Below are 17,677 nucleotides of genomic sequence, written 5' to 3' on the forward strand. Positions count from 1 at the left end.
CTAGGTGGGGAGTTGAATGACGGATGGGTTGAAATTGTGGGAAGTCTGGTTTGCAGTATATGTAATTCACTCCATTAAATATGTTAGGGCTTTGCTTCAACCTCCGGAGGAATCTTTCTGCATCTAAATACTCCTGACAGTTGAAACGATGTGTAACAAGTGCCTATCTAAGAGAGACTGTTTTGTTAGTGGACTTCACTGATCTACATGTCTACTCAACTGTAAATAACAGCATTAAATATGGATTCAATTGGTAACCATATTTTTTTTCATTGTGTTTTCTACCAGTGCTATTTTAGGAAAATAATGATAATAAGAAACGCCAAATTTGATATCCTGAGCAGTTGTCATGGAAACAGACTAGAGTCCTTATGTTACATATTGCACTGTGGAAGCATATGTCTGTGTTCTCTCTGGATACATCCACCTCCCACCCTTTTCTTCAGAAAAAAAAAAAGATTCTGCTTTGTTCAAAAACCCTGGTTTCTTTGCGGCTGCAGTTGTGGAGAGAGTTTAAATTCTTGCAGATGTTGACAGGGCAAAGGAGCACTGTTTATTCCCACCAGTCCTGCCCTACTCAAGACAGCCAAGCTGAACCTGGAATATGAGTGGGAGGACAAGATTTCAGCCTTTCTGTACCGTTCCACTAGCCACCCTCCTCTGCGATTGGTCAGACTGAATCAGTCCTGCGTTTTGCTGCCACCCTCTGGCCGGAGTGCACATCGGATGCTTTTATATTTAGCAATTTTGGCAAAAGAGGTATTTTCCCAAAGTTAATTCTGCACTGATTCTTCAGATGTTACTGATGCTGAGTCTAAATAGTGTGAATGATAATCTGAGCCAGCAATTATTTGTACTGTGTGCTCGTTCTTTATTGTTTCAAAAAGATGCACTGACTCCAACCGAGAAAGGTGCCAGCCTGCTTTGTATTTCCATTTATATGGCCAGGCATATGTGTATGAGAAATGCATTCTTTAAAATAATATATCTTGACAGGAAGAACAGTACTTGTAATATGAAATGAATTGGCCATGGCAATCAGTTATTTGAAACAATTCTCTGAATTGCTTTGAATCAGTCAGCAGTCAGCTTTGGCCATTGGCAATTCACATGTTTACTCTGCATGTGAGAAAGTCCCTTGAACAGGGGATGAATTGAAACTGGACTTGAATATAAGCAACTATACCCTCTACAAGGACAGATAAAAAACAAAAGATGAATTACGATCACAGGGGCAAAGTTTCACTCTGAAGCTGGCTCCTGATGTCACTTTCTGTGTAATTTGAATTAACACATGAAAAGGCACAGGACCAGCTTTGTGGTGTGTCTGCGGCTCTACATTTGACTGAAGGGAGCTCGGAGCAGTGTTGTATTGATGTTTCCGCCCTGTGGACCCACACATACTGTATCTGGGCATCAAGAAACATTCCTCTTCTGCTACACGTACTGTGAAAATGGCAATGAAATGAAAAGCATTTCTTTATTTATTTTTTTTGCACGGTGGTGAAGAAGAAACCCAGATGCATGGATCTGTGGATCCCAGAGTTGCGGGCCATTGGAGGGATTATGGTGGGTCACACACACCCACCACTGGGGAGGACAACATATTAAAACAATAACTTGTATAATATCCCTGCTGAGAATTTCAGCTAAAAGCTGTGTCTGTGGTGGACTAGCTGACTATGCAGGCTGGTGAATAGCTGGTGAATATCTGGCTGACCAGCTAAAAGTGTCAAAAAAATAAATAGTTTAGGCTGAGGTCAGATTTTGAATATGTAAAATAATAAAAGCTGATTTGGAAATGGGCCTACAGTGAAGTAAGGGCGCGGGCCCTCATGTGTGCCCTCTCCAGACAGCAGGACTCCTGTGCTCTCAAGTTGTGTTGGTGAGACTGTCTATGGCAAAGGCGTTCAAGTGTGTTAGCCTCTTTAAAAAGAGTAGCAACTGTATTAGACAAAAGTGCTTAGAAATTAAGCACGCACACAAGACAGTGCACGGTGGAAGGAAGAGCTACAGATTCCCTCTTGGAAGAAAAATACTCCCATGTGCATTTCATGGAGTACTGCCAGTGAGTGATTGTTGAGTTACTGCTAGGGCAGAAAGCTTTACCGCATGCAGGTAAATATTCACAAAGTAGGACTAAAGTCAATATGGCATGAGGTAGTCCTATGTGAAATGTTTTAATTGTTTTTATTTTTTAATCAGCAGTATGTCAAACCTGTTTGTTTGTGCATTACGGATTCAGTCACCATACATTTATTACATAAGTTTTCATAAGTATTACATAAGTTTTTCTCTCCCCCCCCCCACTTTTGTTCTTTCCATAACACTATTTTATGGTATTGAGAAAGCTGACTTCGCTGCTTTTTGAATTAGCTGTTGTCGGTGTTTCCTGTTACTCTGGTACAATGGTGGTGTCACTACTGCACTACAACACAGCTGGTTTTACACCAGAGAGATGCATCAGCACTTAGCTGGTGACTGTTTATGCTTCTAAGCATCTACAAAGCAAAAAGCCCTCAATTTCTGAGAAAAGCTTAAGGTCACATGAACCTAATTTCCATCTGAAAGACATTGGGAAATCTTGGAGAAAAACTGCAGTTTGAGTTTCAGTTTGTGTTAAATAATCACAATCACTCCTGTCAGCATGAAATTCAGTGCAATTTATAATGGAAAAAAAGACCCACGGATGCCAATCCGCAATAATAGCACTGAGAAACTATGTGACACAAAGTTTTGTTGTGTGAGTGAAAACAGAGAGCTTGCAGAAATTTGCTGATGAGACCAAATGTCAGAGAAATAAAAATTAACTTCATGTTGATGGATAAGCCAGTGAACAGGGCATTTGTCCAGCTTTGGTTTAATTTAATAATTGATATTTGGAAAACGGTGCAATTTCAAAAAGATTGCTCTGTCCAGCCAGAAAGTTTGTTAGCTAATTGCCTAATTCCTACAAGAATATATGAATAAGAAACTAATATTCTAGTAATCTAAAGGTCCCATATTGTGGATTAATTAATTTCCCATGCAATGTGGGTTATGAAGTTGAAGGTGCTACAAAAACACTGTGAAAGTATCAAAATGTACAATCAATGAATTAAATAATGAAAATATGAATATAATGTGCATTTAAGCAAGCCATTTGGATTTCTGTGAATTTGTGACATCACAATGATACATTCATGTCCACCTTCAGCAAGGCCCGCCCAACAAATCCTAGCGCTCCTCAGAGATGACGTTCAGTTCGTTGGAGCTAGCCAGCCAATCAGAACAGAGGTTAATTGATGTTAATGAGCCCTACAGACACAGTCACTGAAACGGCCTGTTCTTGGTAAAGCTCAGGAGAGGCGCGATAGAATGGACGTGTCAGACCAAGATTATTTTTGGTATTAAAACCACACAGATGTCTTTTTTAAGAAATTGAAAGCACTGAAATATGTATGGAAAGAAGTCATACAGCAACAGGGGCTGCTTGCATTTGTGTGCACATAAGGTTGAAAACTCCTGTTGACGAGTTATTACTTTGAATCCAAGGGCACTGTGTTGTGACTAACAGGGTTTAATAGACAGATCAAATTCCATTTCTAACTGCTCACGCTTGTGATAATTCTGAGCCTGGCACCCACTGGGGTGTTGAAGTCGCAATGCAAATAAATCGACACGCTTCCATTAACAAGAGACTTCCGAGTCAACAAACTGAAGTCTTATTTACACGATAATTACCCTTCATTCTCTCTTAACAGTGAAATTGAGCGTCTGCATACTGGATGATGCTTTTTACACATCCATTGAAGTCTGATGCAATGTTCTTCCTGGTGATATTTTTAGCAAGATGTCATTGTTTTGGAAAATCTGGACGATCTGGAATCTCTTTTCCCAGAGAGACCTGGCCACAGTAGCAGTGTCAATGTAAAACAATATAATGTATACAGTCAGTTAGCACTTAATTAGGTATTTATTAGACTTATTTTTTAGACTTATTGGTCTTCTGCTGCTGTAGCCTATCCACTTGGAGGTTTGGCGAGTTGTGTGTTCAGAGATGCTCTTCTGCATACCACTGTTGTAATGCATGTTTATTTGTGTTACTGTCACCTTCCTGTCAGCTTCAACCAGTCTGGCCCTTCTCCATTGACCTCTCTCATTAACAACGCATTTTTGCTGCTTTTTGTTTTGTTTTTCGCACCATTCTCTGCAAACTCTAGAGACGGTTGTGCGTGAAAATCCAAGAAAATCAGCCGTCTCTGAGATACTCAAACAAACATTCCATGGTCAAAGTCACTGAGATCAAATATATTCCCCATTCTGATATTTGGTCTGAAAAACAGCTCAACCTGTTGACCACGTGGGCATGCTTTTATGCATTTAGTTGCTGCCATGTGAATGACTGATTAAATATTTGCTAGAGTACAGGTCTACCTAATAAATCGGTCTATTCACATGTTTAAGTGTATCACATTTAAACATGCAGTAGAAAATAAGGAATGTAATATCTTAATCAGCTACTTCCTTTCATAAAGTAGGAAGTTACTTAAACTTCATTTCAGTCACAATGTCTTTATGGTGCTTTTAAAATCAGCCATAGATAGCCCTATATAACATAGTTTAATAACAGAGGGGGTTCTGTAATTTAATGTAATTAGGAGTATATAATTGAAAATTGTATTCATATTGTATTCAAATGTGCCAAACTATAAATCCAAAGGGCAAATTTTGCAGAACCACCCCAGTGTTAATTAATCAAGATCTCATTAATGATTAATGATTAATGCTCTCCTTTTAGATATGGCTAATTAAAGTGCCTGCTATTGGCACTGTTTCTAACAACCTGCTTCCCCATAGCATTCACTCACGCCGCACTCGAGCGTAGCATTTTGAATACATGCATACTGCATATGACCCAAGTCAGTCGGAAAATGTATGACTATGAGTAGGTGGCATTATAATTATCTGTCCACATACGCACACAATACGAATGCCACAATACCTGCGTTTTTCTGACAATTATGATTAAGCAATGGCGCCGGTTCATCATAATTGTCAAAAGTTGGACAATTCTAAATCCATCAAACGAACCCTCATCTACGACAAATTCTGTAGCCACGACACAAAATGTGAGGCTGACCAACCCACGCAACCGTTTTCATGCGTGTTGCGCCTTAATTCTCAACATGGGAAATCCATGCCGATGGATTGCTGCAGTTGTTTGTAACGTGGGGGCCGATCTCTGCACACATCTGCTGAACACATAAAGCCTCTAATCAGGCATTCGGCATTATGGAAACGCTGCCATGAATCAATGCCTTCCTGTCACATTTGCATGGTTTTTATTAGCTGGATGTGGAGGTTTTGTTTGCTCTCTCTCTCCCCACAGGCTCATAGCTCTGTCTTATTCCAGCGCGAGGTGGCTGTGGCTATACAAGCACACTACCAGACCTAGAAGCGAAGCTTTATTTCCAAAGCAATCTATGCATCAGCACAAACGTGGGTGTGTGTGGGCGTTTTTTTCTGTTTTGTTTGTCTTTTTCTGCAGATGTTTTGGCAGTTATTTCACACATTAAAATTCAGAGGAGCCTGTTCTGCCTGTTCTATGTTCTCTTATAATATATACTGTGCCTCGCAAAAGCACTGTGTTTACCTGTTAACTAATTACACACTGAAATGCATTACAAACAGTTCAGGTGTATACCGATATTATTTTTCCTCAGTCTCTGAATGTTCTGTTATAGGAGTCTCAAACTCTCATCCTGGAGGGGCGACAGTGTCTGCAGATTTTAATGGTTTCCTTTCAGACGGTGGACAATTTAAGCTGAACTGAAACAAGGTGTGCAGACTCTAGCCAATCAATGTCTTAAATTAAGGACTTAAGTGCAGGAACACACTAAAAACCAGCAGCCCTCCAGGATTTGAGTTTCAGATCCCTGCTCTATAGGATTCACAATGTCCCAGTGTGGCGTCTGCCTTTTCCTTATTATCAGAATGAGGACAGCCCAGTCTTTCCGGCTGACTCCAGCGGTCAACTGCACCTCAATCAATGTCCCTTCAATGCTGACAGGCATCCCGGTCGGTCCCTGCTGAAGTTTGCCAAAGTACGGTGTCCGTTTTAGGACACCTTCATACATGCGTGGAAGTTATATTCGTGTAAGACAACGGTGAGTCAGCATCAGCTGAAGCTGAGTCAGGAAAACATTCCTCATTCAGAGTTTGTGCACAGTTGGCAAAAGCATTCAGACTCAGGTACCATTGTTAAAAAAAAAAAGGTATTATAGTCAACCAAACATGGGTCAATGAGGAATTTTGAAAAGCTTTCTAGAAATGAGCCAATGGCTGTGATTCAATCAATGGGCCTCATGCAAGAACATTTTTATATTCTTATTTTAGCTTTCTCTTTTTTTTTTCTTTTTTTTCTTCTTTTTTAATGCTATATGCTCGAGTGTGCCATGCCTTTGTCAACAAATGCATGTACTGTAACTTCAGAAAACTCTCCTAAATGACCATGGAAACATAATGAATCCCATCCATTTGTAAATGCGCATGCATTCATGAGAATGAACTTGGTGATCCTACTTCGTGATATGCAGAAGGCACCCGCTTTGAGCAGGGACAGTGCAGGAAAACAGTGTGGAGGGAGATATTGTTGACATTATGAACACTGACTCATCCGGATCCAGATCAGACAGATCAGGGTAGAGACTGGATAATATGAGGCACCTTGCTCTCGCTAATAACCTCATCTCAACTCTGAGGGATACTCATTGATTTTCAAATATTCTTGGAGCCATTTCCTACATCCTTGACTTACAATGAAAGTTTATTGGTGTTCTTCGCCACTTCGTTGTTCAACTGTGTGAGTCTTGGCTTGAAATCCAACATTTAACTGAATATGCTGGCAGAGACCAATTAATTCAGTTTGCAGTCAAGTTTAAACACTTTGGTAACAGAGACTAAGACCATAATTTAGAAGAAATCTGTGATCCTTAAAGTACAGTTTGGCCAATTTAGAGTTTCTGTAAGGACGGTTTAAATGCTTGCTTGAAATTTTTGGTTTTGTAAACAGTAATTTTTATGAAAGTTCCGCAAGAGAGAACCAGACCATTGTTTATACTGTGTATGTGGGTGTGTGTGTGTGTGACCCCAGGGCTAGCCAATAGCTCTCCCCTGATTTATATGAAATAACAGTACTGTTATTCAGCTGATATACACTCACTGAGCACTTTATTAGGTAGTTATTAGACTTCTACTGCTGTAGTCTATCCACTTAGAGTTATGATGCATTGTGTGTTCAGAGATGCTCTTCTGCATACCACTGTTGTAATGTGTGGTTATTTGCGTTACTGTCACCTTCCTGTCAGCTTTGACCAGTCTGATGTCTCTCATTAACAAAGCGTTTCTGTCTGCAGAACTGCTGCTCACTGGATTTATTTTTAGTTTTTTTGCACCATTCTTTGCAAACTCTAGAGACTAGTGTGCGTGGAAATCCCAGGAGATCAGCAGTTGTGATACTCACCCTGCCTGCCACCAACAATCATTCTACAGTCAAAGTCACTTAAATAAAATTCTGATGGTTGATGTGAAGAATTAGTTGAAGCTCCTGACCCGTATCTACATGATTGTATGCATTGCACTACTGCCACACAATTGGCTGATTAGATAATGGCTTGAATAAGTATGTGTAATAAAGTAAAAATGTTCCTAATAAAGTACTCGGTGAGTGTATAAGGTTCCAGCATAGACAGCCATGTTACTATGTGAGTTGCTTGAATTCCGTTCTCTGCTTCTTGCCTTCCCTCTGTTACTGAACAAAAGCGAACACAGCACATTTCTAGGCCCAGGAAAAGGCCTGTGCCATCATGATGGACCTTGCATCATAAAGGCTTTCTGTAGGAGGCTGGTAAGCCAGCTATCAACGAGCACAGAGCTTCTGACAACCTGGCTCCACTTTCACTGCTTCCGGCACTGTGTATGAATAGACCCATCTATCAATGTGTCGGAAAATGCATTAAAACTTATGTTTTATTGTACAAAAGTAGTTGCCATTTTTGTTTCATGCCAGTTCCTTGCAACTTTGCTCCTTTCAACTACTGGTTGATTTGAGATGGACCCTGACACAGTTATGAAAGGTGTATTTTGTCATTGGAATACTTGGAAACCTGTGGAATCAGATATAAATGTATTGAATAGGCTTAATTGCATATGCTTCTCCTGGGTTCCCATTGTGTTTTGTTGACGAGCCAATTACAGGTTTATATCACTGAGGTTCCACTGCATCTGGAACAAAATTTAGCCCATATTCAGCTGCTGGCCTTACAAAAAAGATGAAAAATGAGTAAAATTATCCTTATACAGGCAGAATGGGTGGGGAAATACCAATCCGAAGCTGAATAAATACAAAACATGGTGTAAGGTGCTCAGCTGACCGTGACACACTGATTCTGGGCACCACTTCTTCTTTGCAGCTGTATCTAACGGATGCATCCCCGCCTCCCTTCAGTGTCAGTGCCGTGCGTTATCATACCTCTGTTCCTGAGCCCATGGCATTATTTCAGGGGCCAGAAACCCCCCCAGGAGCAGGGGAGGGGCCCGTGGATGTGCTGGTTAACGTCAGCGTGACAGATGCCTCCATTATCCACGTGTGGTCTCTTCCTGTGAGAAATGAGAGAGAGGCTGGAACTTTCACGAGATCGTTCCTGCTCCGGGTTTTACGATCGTGTACCTGCGATGGTCCTTTAATTAAAATCATTCACAGTTTCTGTAGGCGGTTAACTGCTCAACGATAATAAAGCAGCCTACCTCGTCTAATGTACTGTAGTGCGAGGAGTTGTGGTGGCGTGAGCTTGTGGTGGTTTCATGTACTGAATAATTCTGTGGATTATATTTACTCTTACTTTTCTACTGTAGGGACTTGTCACACGTAGTCACATCTGTAATGAAAAATGGAATACTTTTTAAGTTAAAATTTTTTATAAATCTCTTTGACTTCTGCGTATTGGCTGTGATACTGCTGTGGTATCACCCCTCTACCCCTGGGGAGATAGTCCCAGTCATAACTCATGTCCGAGCAGCGTATCTCTCTGGAAGCAGCTCAGGAGAGAGCTCCAAAACAGTGGCACCAACGCAGGCGTCCACCCAATTTATTTTGCATTGGCTGACAATAATGAGTTTGAAAGTCTCCGCAAGCTGTTGAAACTGGCCTGACATCACACCCGCCTCCATCTGGGTCCATGACAAGAAACCCTCCATCCTACAAACGCGGCCCTCTATCCTACGGTACCTGTGAGCAGTCGGGCGCCAGATTGTGAGACAGGTTGCACTTTGAATCCAGACCAATGTTGACATCTTCGCCTTTTGTTTACACTGCAGTTGGCAACTAAGGACAAAATGGTCGCAATTGCTTTGATTGAATTGAATCAATTTTTTCATTATCTTTAAGTTACAAGTGTCTTTTTTTTCACAAACGGGAAGTTCGGGAAGTTAATTTCAGTGAACTTGACTGGCAATAAACCTTGGGGACAAATGGTGACTGAATCAAGGCAAAAATGTGATATGATTCACCTTCATGGCCCATGAGCTGTATTGCAGGAGGAGGAAGAGGAGGAAGAGGATGAGGAGAACTTGTAGTTGTAGTAGAAGGAGTTCGGCAGGTCAGAATGCACACAGCATGCAGAGAAGAGCAGGCTTATTGCTGACGTTCATCAGAAACTGGCTGTGTCTGAAACAGACCTTGGGTAGTTGGTAACAGTTTATTGTTGACTATTGGGCAGTAAACCCAAGTACTGTACTTCTGAGAATTTAAACAACCCTGAAACTGCCAAACTGGAATTAACTGGGAAAAGCCTGTGCATTTAATGCCTGGCAGCAAGATTCAGGTCACTGAGATATAGACGGGGAAGTTAAGCCAGGCAGTGACCGCAATACACAGGCCCGGCAGATATTCAGATACCAGATGATCAACTTCAGATTAGAGAGCCATCTGGTCTATGGACAGAATTGACAGCAAACAGTGCTACCATCATGTTACTAATGCGTATGCATGGAGGGGTGGATGGTTTAAGAGCTGTCCCATAGTCATATCTGGCCTGTAATTAAATGTGCTGTTTAAGAAGTTGTGTTAGGCACATTTGATTTCATATAATCAGTGTTGGGTGGTTAGTTTATTATGACTACTGGGAGACAGATGAGGGACATTTCTGCATGTGGGTGTATGTCCTGGGTATTTCCCTTAGTGGTGAAGCATGGTAAATTTGTCTGTTACTCCGGCTCTTTCTTTGAGTACTTGTATCAACATGTCAGGTTGTTTACCATCAGCACTGGGTGCCTACCTGTTTTATTAAACCCAGTGTTGCGTGGTCAGGAAAAGAGGTCTCTGCCCTCCCCCCAGAGTAGTTGACCATATGTCTTACTGAAAATAGAAAATATGTGAATGCCCAGGGAAAGTCATGCATAGATGCAGTGTTCACAGCTTAAAGGTTACGACTGATTGTACTCTTTGCCCCCAAACCATAATCATTTTTTGCCAGACATTTCACTGATTGTTTCAATTCATCCTTTTCCTGCGTGTCCTGCATAAAATGGCCCCTTTCCATACACATTCAAAACAATAGCAGTCTGGGATATGTCTTGGCAAAACTGAGTAATAAATGTTTTGGCTCCCTCAAATAGGCCATCATCATTCTCAGTGATAACTGAGTTTGGCAGAATCATTTTGCAGCAACTGTCAACTGCCTGTCTGAACTGTTTCAGAATTTACTATGAGGCAACTATAAAGTATATCCAATATTCCGTCAGCAAGTCCTGTGGTACATCTTTACATACTAAATCAAAACAGCTTTTTATTCTTTCAGTTATTTTAAAGCAATGAGAAGTAATATTATCATTTTGATTTACTTTACTAGTTAATGTGTTATGAAACTGGAAATAAATTGAGCCGAAAAATAACTTATAATAATAAAAAAATATCAGGTGTATGCATGATGAACTAAAGGTGATATGTAACTTACAATTTCAATATTCATGCATATTTAACAATATACAGTGTGTGTTTATTTTTTGTGGCTGGGCATTATGCAGTTTCAATGCCTGGTGTGGAGGTAATAAATGTAGATAGCAATTGTAGAATAATTAACAGAATTTCATTTACCACACAAGGTAAAACAAAATTCTGCTTTGGTGCATCTTTTTGACCCTGAAGTAAGAAAATACCTGTGGTTTCTAGCTAAGTAGCCAGCTGTCCAGCTTAAATGGTTGAACCTATGGCCAGCCATTTCTTTGTATTATTTAAAAATGTAAATTGGGATGTAGTGTTTGCTTAGGAGGTAGGCAAACATTCTTTGAGGTGTGTGATTGGTAGAGTGGTCTGAGTTTTGCGGTGCATTCTTTTAATGTCAGCACCCATACAATGATAAAGGGCAGTGATAAACCCGGCAGCCCATACAGGTGATGAGAAATGGCCTCTGAGTTAGCATAAACGATAACGCCGAATGAAAGCAGGGTGCCAGAGGGGATGAGGGCGAACAGGGTCTACAGGGACGTGATAACACTGCGATAATAATATCAGATATTGCAACAATGGGGAATATGCCGTCTTTTCGAACAGTGTGAAAGGGTCCAAGCTATGGCTCTTCGCATGAACAAAGTGACTCTCTCTCTCTCTCTCTCTCTCTCTCTCTCTCTGATAGGCCTTGTTTTTGTATATAATGTCAAGTTAATACAACACAAGCTTTGCAGCCCCAAGCGACAGAACACATAGACATTGGCGGGGATGAACTATAAGGTGGGTTTTGTGGGATCGACTTAATTAATTATGGACTGAGCAATGACAGCTAAATGCAAACTACTATACAGGCTCAACAACCAAGTGACTTTGGCTGTGTGCTACTTCACTGCCAACCTAAAATATCAAGAAAATAAATCTTAAGAGGTGGATGGATGTTTAAAGAAATGCTTGCTCTGTCCACACTTTCAGGATTATCTTTAGACGCCAAGCCTGCCAGTTAAATATGTATATTTATCTGTAGATTACATTATTGGCATTTGGCAGACACTCTTATCCAGAGCGACATACAGTTGATTAGATTAAGCAGGAGACAATCCTCCCCTGGAGCAATGCAGGGTTAAGGGCCTTGCTCAAGGGCCCAACGGCTGCGCGGATCTTATTGTGGCGACACCGGGATTGGAACCACCGACTTTCCGTGTCCCAGTCATTTACCTTAACCACTACACTACAGGCCGCCCCCATAGATTCAGTTGCATTTGCGCAAAGGGCTTGTGGAAAGTACACGGAACGCTGGATTTTGTTTCCTTGCACTTGTCAGCAGAGCATGCTGTTCATAGTGGAGACCTGGTTACACCACCTTTCTGCCATTTGAAAAATAGTCAGAGGATTGATCAAGTCCGGGGAATTGTGATTTGTCACATTGGCGGCTTTCCTCATATTCAACTTCGGCGTTTAAAAATCTGCCGAGGCTTAAATAGTTTGGAAATTACGTTTCATTGTCCATTGTGGCTGTAAAACAGGACCTTAGAAATCTGATGGTAAACATTATGGCCATTGCCGTTTCTTCTGGGCTTATCTACAAATCGGCCTGTAGCGTTGTGGTTAAGGTACATGACTGGGTCCAGCAAGGTTGGTGGTTCAATCCCTGGTGTAGCCACAATAAGATCCACACAGCGGTTGGGCCCTTGAGCAAGGCCCCTGCATTGCTACAGGGAAGGATTGTCTCCTGCTCAGGCTAAATCAACTGTAAGTCGCTTTGGATAAAAAGCATCAGCCAAATGGCGATGTTATGTAAATCTGTTGAGAACCACATTATGAATGGTAAAAAGTTATGATTCATGCATGTTGGTGGTTGATGTTTTTAGATATGTTGTTATCCTGTAAATGATCCTGTGTGTGTATGTTTTCATTCCACATTATATGCACTGCAGAGAATACAAGAGGTAGACTGACAGTTATGTGATTACACAACTGTGAAAACTAGGCTAGCGGTGTATGTGCATATGTGTGTGCGTGCGTGGGTTTGTGTGTGGAGTCAGGGAGTTAAGTCTACAATATCAGAATAATGCAAGCTCCTGTCTTAGGTGGGGCAGTAATTAGTTGAAGCAAAATAGAATGGATTTTAATTTAGCTGATAGACTGGAAGGCTGTGAGACTACTAAATGACAAAATGGGATTTACAATGATTATTTCTATGAATTTTAATTAATTATAAATCCAGCTTATCACTGTTGGATATTTGTGCAGTACAAGCTACAGTATTAATAACACAACATCTACCTTGTCTAGATAGTCTTGTAATATGAAAGCTGATCCATGGACTGCGGCCAGAGGGAATTACGTTTGTATTAATTCTGTCCATTCACAAGATATGCCAAAGGTTGAAAGTAAGGTGAAGTGTGAAGGTTTGACAAACTTAGATTTTAAAATATTTGGAATAGTAGTCTGGGACGTGTTTAATCAGGTATATTCATGAAACATGTTTGTGGTCTGTGTCTATCAAGGTGTATTCCATTAATATTGAAATACAGGAACAACTGGGAACTGGGATCTTCAAAAATGTTGTGAAAACTTAATTTATCCTTGATGGTTTTAAAATAAAATAAGCATTTTCCATTCCAAATGTAAATATTATCAATATTAATAATATTAAATTAATGATCAACATGAGCAACATGAGTAAATAAGTTGAGATGACCAATTTGTGGTATTAAAAGTGTAATATCCCATATGAGCATCTGCTGTTTTGCTTCAAACTCTCATCTTCGATTAAACGTTATCACTGTGTAAGCAGGCCTGTATTTCCTGATAACATCAAACATGGAAATCTTATCTAAGCACAGTGTACAGTGTGATGGCTTCCTCCTGCTTTATGCTCAAAGCAGAGGAGGCACATGAGTCATTCAGACCGAGGGATAATACCGTCTGTACTCCTTGAACAGATTTGAGTAGTCTCAAAAGGCTTAGACCATGAAAAGTTAACATTTAAGTAGTCCCTCTAAAATGAGGACAAAAGGCATTTTAAGTCCGACACCTTATATTTAATTTTAAGACCTTTCAACTTCAGAAAATAGGCCTGTACATTGGTGAACAATGTGTCCAATTTTACATTTTACTCTACACAAAGAAATAATTGTTTATTTGTTCAAAACGATTTTCCGTACACTTCCATAGTAAGTTTACCTTCCTTGTAATAACACGTTTTCATTGTTCGCGTACCCTTTAAACCTGGCAATGCTTCATAAAAAAAGTAAACAAACCACACAAATGTATTCCTGTGTCACTATTATCGATATTGTGAAGAAGATATAAATGAAGTATTCGGTCATTTGTTTTGTAGGGGACAAAACAATCATGTGCTCTCAATCTGGGAAAAAAAAGAAAGATGAGAAATGTTACATAAAGGGAGAAGAACATACACACAGAGCAGCTGTTTAAGAGGCAAGATAATTAAAGCCATCACTATGCCGGTCTCTGCCCCATTGATTTTTATAGCCTGCATTAAATTGCCAGTTTATATTTAATGGAAATTGGGCTGTCACTGCCGCTTGAAGAATTGTAGAGGAAAAATCGGTACAGGTTGGGAAATAGTGTGTTATCAACAGCTTTGTACAAAAAAAGACAAGTAGAGGGTGAGCATTCTTTTACTTCCATCATGCAATGCGAGCCGAAAAGAGGCCTCAAAACCTTTTTAATAGCTTAATACGGTATATTTTCTCAAATCTTAAAATGGAATATATCAGTTAAGAGTGTGTTCATTATGTTCACTAAGAGAGCACTTAATTAGGTAGACCTGTAGAACCAGCTTGTCAATGCAAATATCAAATCAGCCAGCCATGTGGCAGCATCTAAATGCATAGAAGCATGCAGACATGATCAAGAGGTTCAGCTGTTTTTCAGACCAAACATCAGAATGCGGAAAGAAATAAGATCCAAGTAACTTTGACTGTGGAATGGTTGTTAATGCCTGACTGGGTGGTTTGAGTATCTCAGAAACTGCTGATCTCCTGGGATTTGAACAACTGTCTCAAGAGTTTGCAGAGATTGTTGAAAAGAAAAGGAGCATCCAACGAGCAGCAGTTCTGCAGGCAAAAATGCCTTGTTAATGACGGCGGTCAGAGGAGAATGGCCAGACTGATCAAAGCTGACAGGATGGTGACAGTAATGCAAATAACCTCACATGACAACAGTGGTATGAAGAAGAGCATCTCTGAGTTAGATAGGCTACAGCAAGAGAAAAAAGTAAAAAAAAAAAACTCTAATAAATACCTAATAAAGTGCTCACTGGGTGTATGTGCACTGTGTAAGTGGGGAAAAATGACAATTCCCCATGTGAAAATTGCCTTGACTAGAGATGCTTTGTCTCTGTTAGTGTCTGGAGAGCTTCATTAAGCTTTCTGGCCACCTCCTAGGCTGTCAGTATAACCACGTACCAGATAAAACTTTATGGCTGTCTGAAATTGAATTCTACCGGGTCTTGGTTCACTACATACAAACATGCAGTGGCATGGGTTGAGGCAACGGAAAGGAATTGTCTATGCATTATGTATTCCCTTCTTTTGGCTGTACCTTCCTTTAAACGTTAACACCAGAAATGAGAAATGAGCTCTTACTATGAATCACATCAGGGTGGAGCAAATACATCAAGTTTTTCTCCTGGAGCGAATGCCACTCATGTGCAGACTGCAGTAAATAAGTGAGCTGCCAGAAGACGTTTTTCCATTCCTGAAAACTGACAGGGCACAACTTAATATCTAATGTAATAAAACTGTGTTTTATATTGCACTTCAGGTCAGAAAATTACGTTCAGGAAGCTCAATCAACTAGTAAAACAAGCCACTATGCTGTTTGTCACACTTGAACTGTCACATGGCGTGTTTACAAATGCAGTGATGTCCAGATATAATTGAAGGATTTTGTATGGTTGGATACATTGTCTTACTCATAGTTTTGCTTTGTTAGATTCCATGAGAAACACACAAGACGTAAACGGTCAGTAGTATTTTTTATTCTGCAGAAGGGGACACAGCTCTTGTTGTCTGAACTATGTTCTCAGACGGACTTCCTAAAGCAGCTGAAAAGAACAAGCTTCTGGGAGCTTATAATCAAGAGTGCCGGCCCATCCAGGCCCACATGTGGATGATGTCCCCCTGTTCTAGGGATGAGAGGTCTTGGTGGGTTCATTATGACATTAGGGAAGGGTTCCTCAACCTTGGCCCTGGAGATCCACATGATCTGCTGGTGTCCATTGTTGCTCAACACTTGAGCAGGAGCAGCTCAGTAGAGGAAATAGTTAAACGCACCTCTGCTGGACCCAAATTGCTTGTTGATTTTAAAGGTGAAACCATCTGACTGTAGAACCCTGTGTCTCTTGCTGCAGGAATGCCTGTTGTCATCATTAACAAGGACCACAACCAAAGCAATGTGGGGAAAAGAAAAGGAAATCATTAAGTGACAATCGACTGGAGTGGCGGAGAAAGAGGGAAATAACAGCAAGCAGGGACGGTAGGCAGACGCTGTGGTGTTCTCCTCATTAGTGCAGTGTTGATGACCACAGCTGTTGACAGAATCCTCTTTTTGGACAGATTAATAGCAGGTGTATTGTTTGAACAATGTGCAAGGATCCTTGTGTACAGCTTGTTCTATCCTAAATTCTGCTGAATTCCAGCTAACAAGAGAATTTCAGTGCCCCATGGAAACAATGTAGAAAATAAAAAACTGAACAGAACTGAACAGATGATGCTGTTGTGGCATGTTAGCCTTTAGCTACAGGTGTCTACACATTGTAGCTATTTGTACATACATGCACAATTGCCATACAAGTATATGTGCATTCGGGCCCATGGTAGCTGTTATTGTCTAAGATAATAAATGTTAATGTTGCAGAAAGCATGCAAGTGGTTTGGAAATGTTTAAATATTAATTCACTGTTTCAGTGCAGAGACTTGGTTCTGTAAACATTGCATAGCTGTGGATGGAATGAATACTTTCAGACCCAAGGGACACATTGCCGTGTGAAGTGGACACATTAATTAGTGTAAAGTGTAGTGTAAAGAGATCTCAACATCTTCACTCCTTGAAGGACATCAAGTCTGACAACAGATGTGACAGCCACGAGGAAAACTAGCAACAGACAACTATGTCAATGGAAGCTTTCCTGACAGGTGGTTTATGGACAGAACCAAGAAGACAACTGACTAATGGATAAAGATAGATTGAAAAAGCACAACAGGGAGGGGAAGGGATAACAAATGAAGTGGAATTTACCTTTCTATTTCATGTTCATCTTGAGGATTTTAGACAAAATATTTTTTTGTTGTTGTTGTGAAACTGTTTCTCAACAGTTACATCCAGGACATCAAATACATGAATCAAAAATCTGTCATTGCAGGATCTAGTTTGAGAGTGAAGTTTACTTCATGATGTTTGTCATTGTAAGACATGATACAGTACACAAGGCAATAATTTTGTCTCACATTACCTAGTAGAAGTTGGTAAGCAATCGATATTTAGTAACAAGATCTGTACAATCATTTCCAGGAGGCTCCAACTTTTCTCAGCAGGGCAGAAGTATAGCCCATTTTCAAAAATACACAAATAATAAAATTTTCATTAACTTCAATATGTTATTAATAAAGCCCAACAAAATATTACTTCAAATTAAGATTTTTTTTGATGCAATTAAAC

Source organism: Conger conger, chromosome 10 (genome assembly GCF_963514075.1).
Source record: "Conger conger chromosome 10, fConCon1.1, whole genome shotgun sequence".
In the NCBI taxonomy this organism is placed as follows: Eukaryota; Metazoa; Chordata; class Actinopteri; order Anguilliformes; family Congridae; genus Conger; species Conger conger.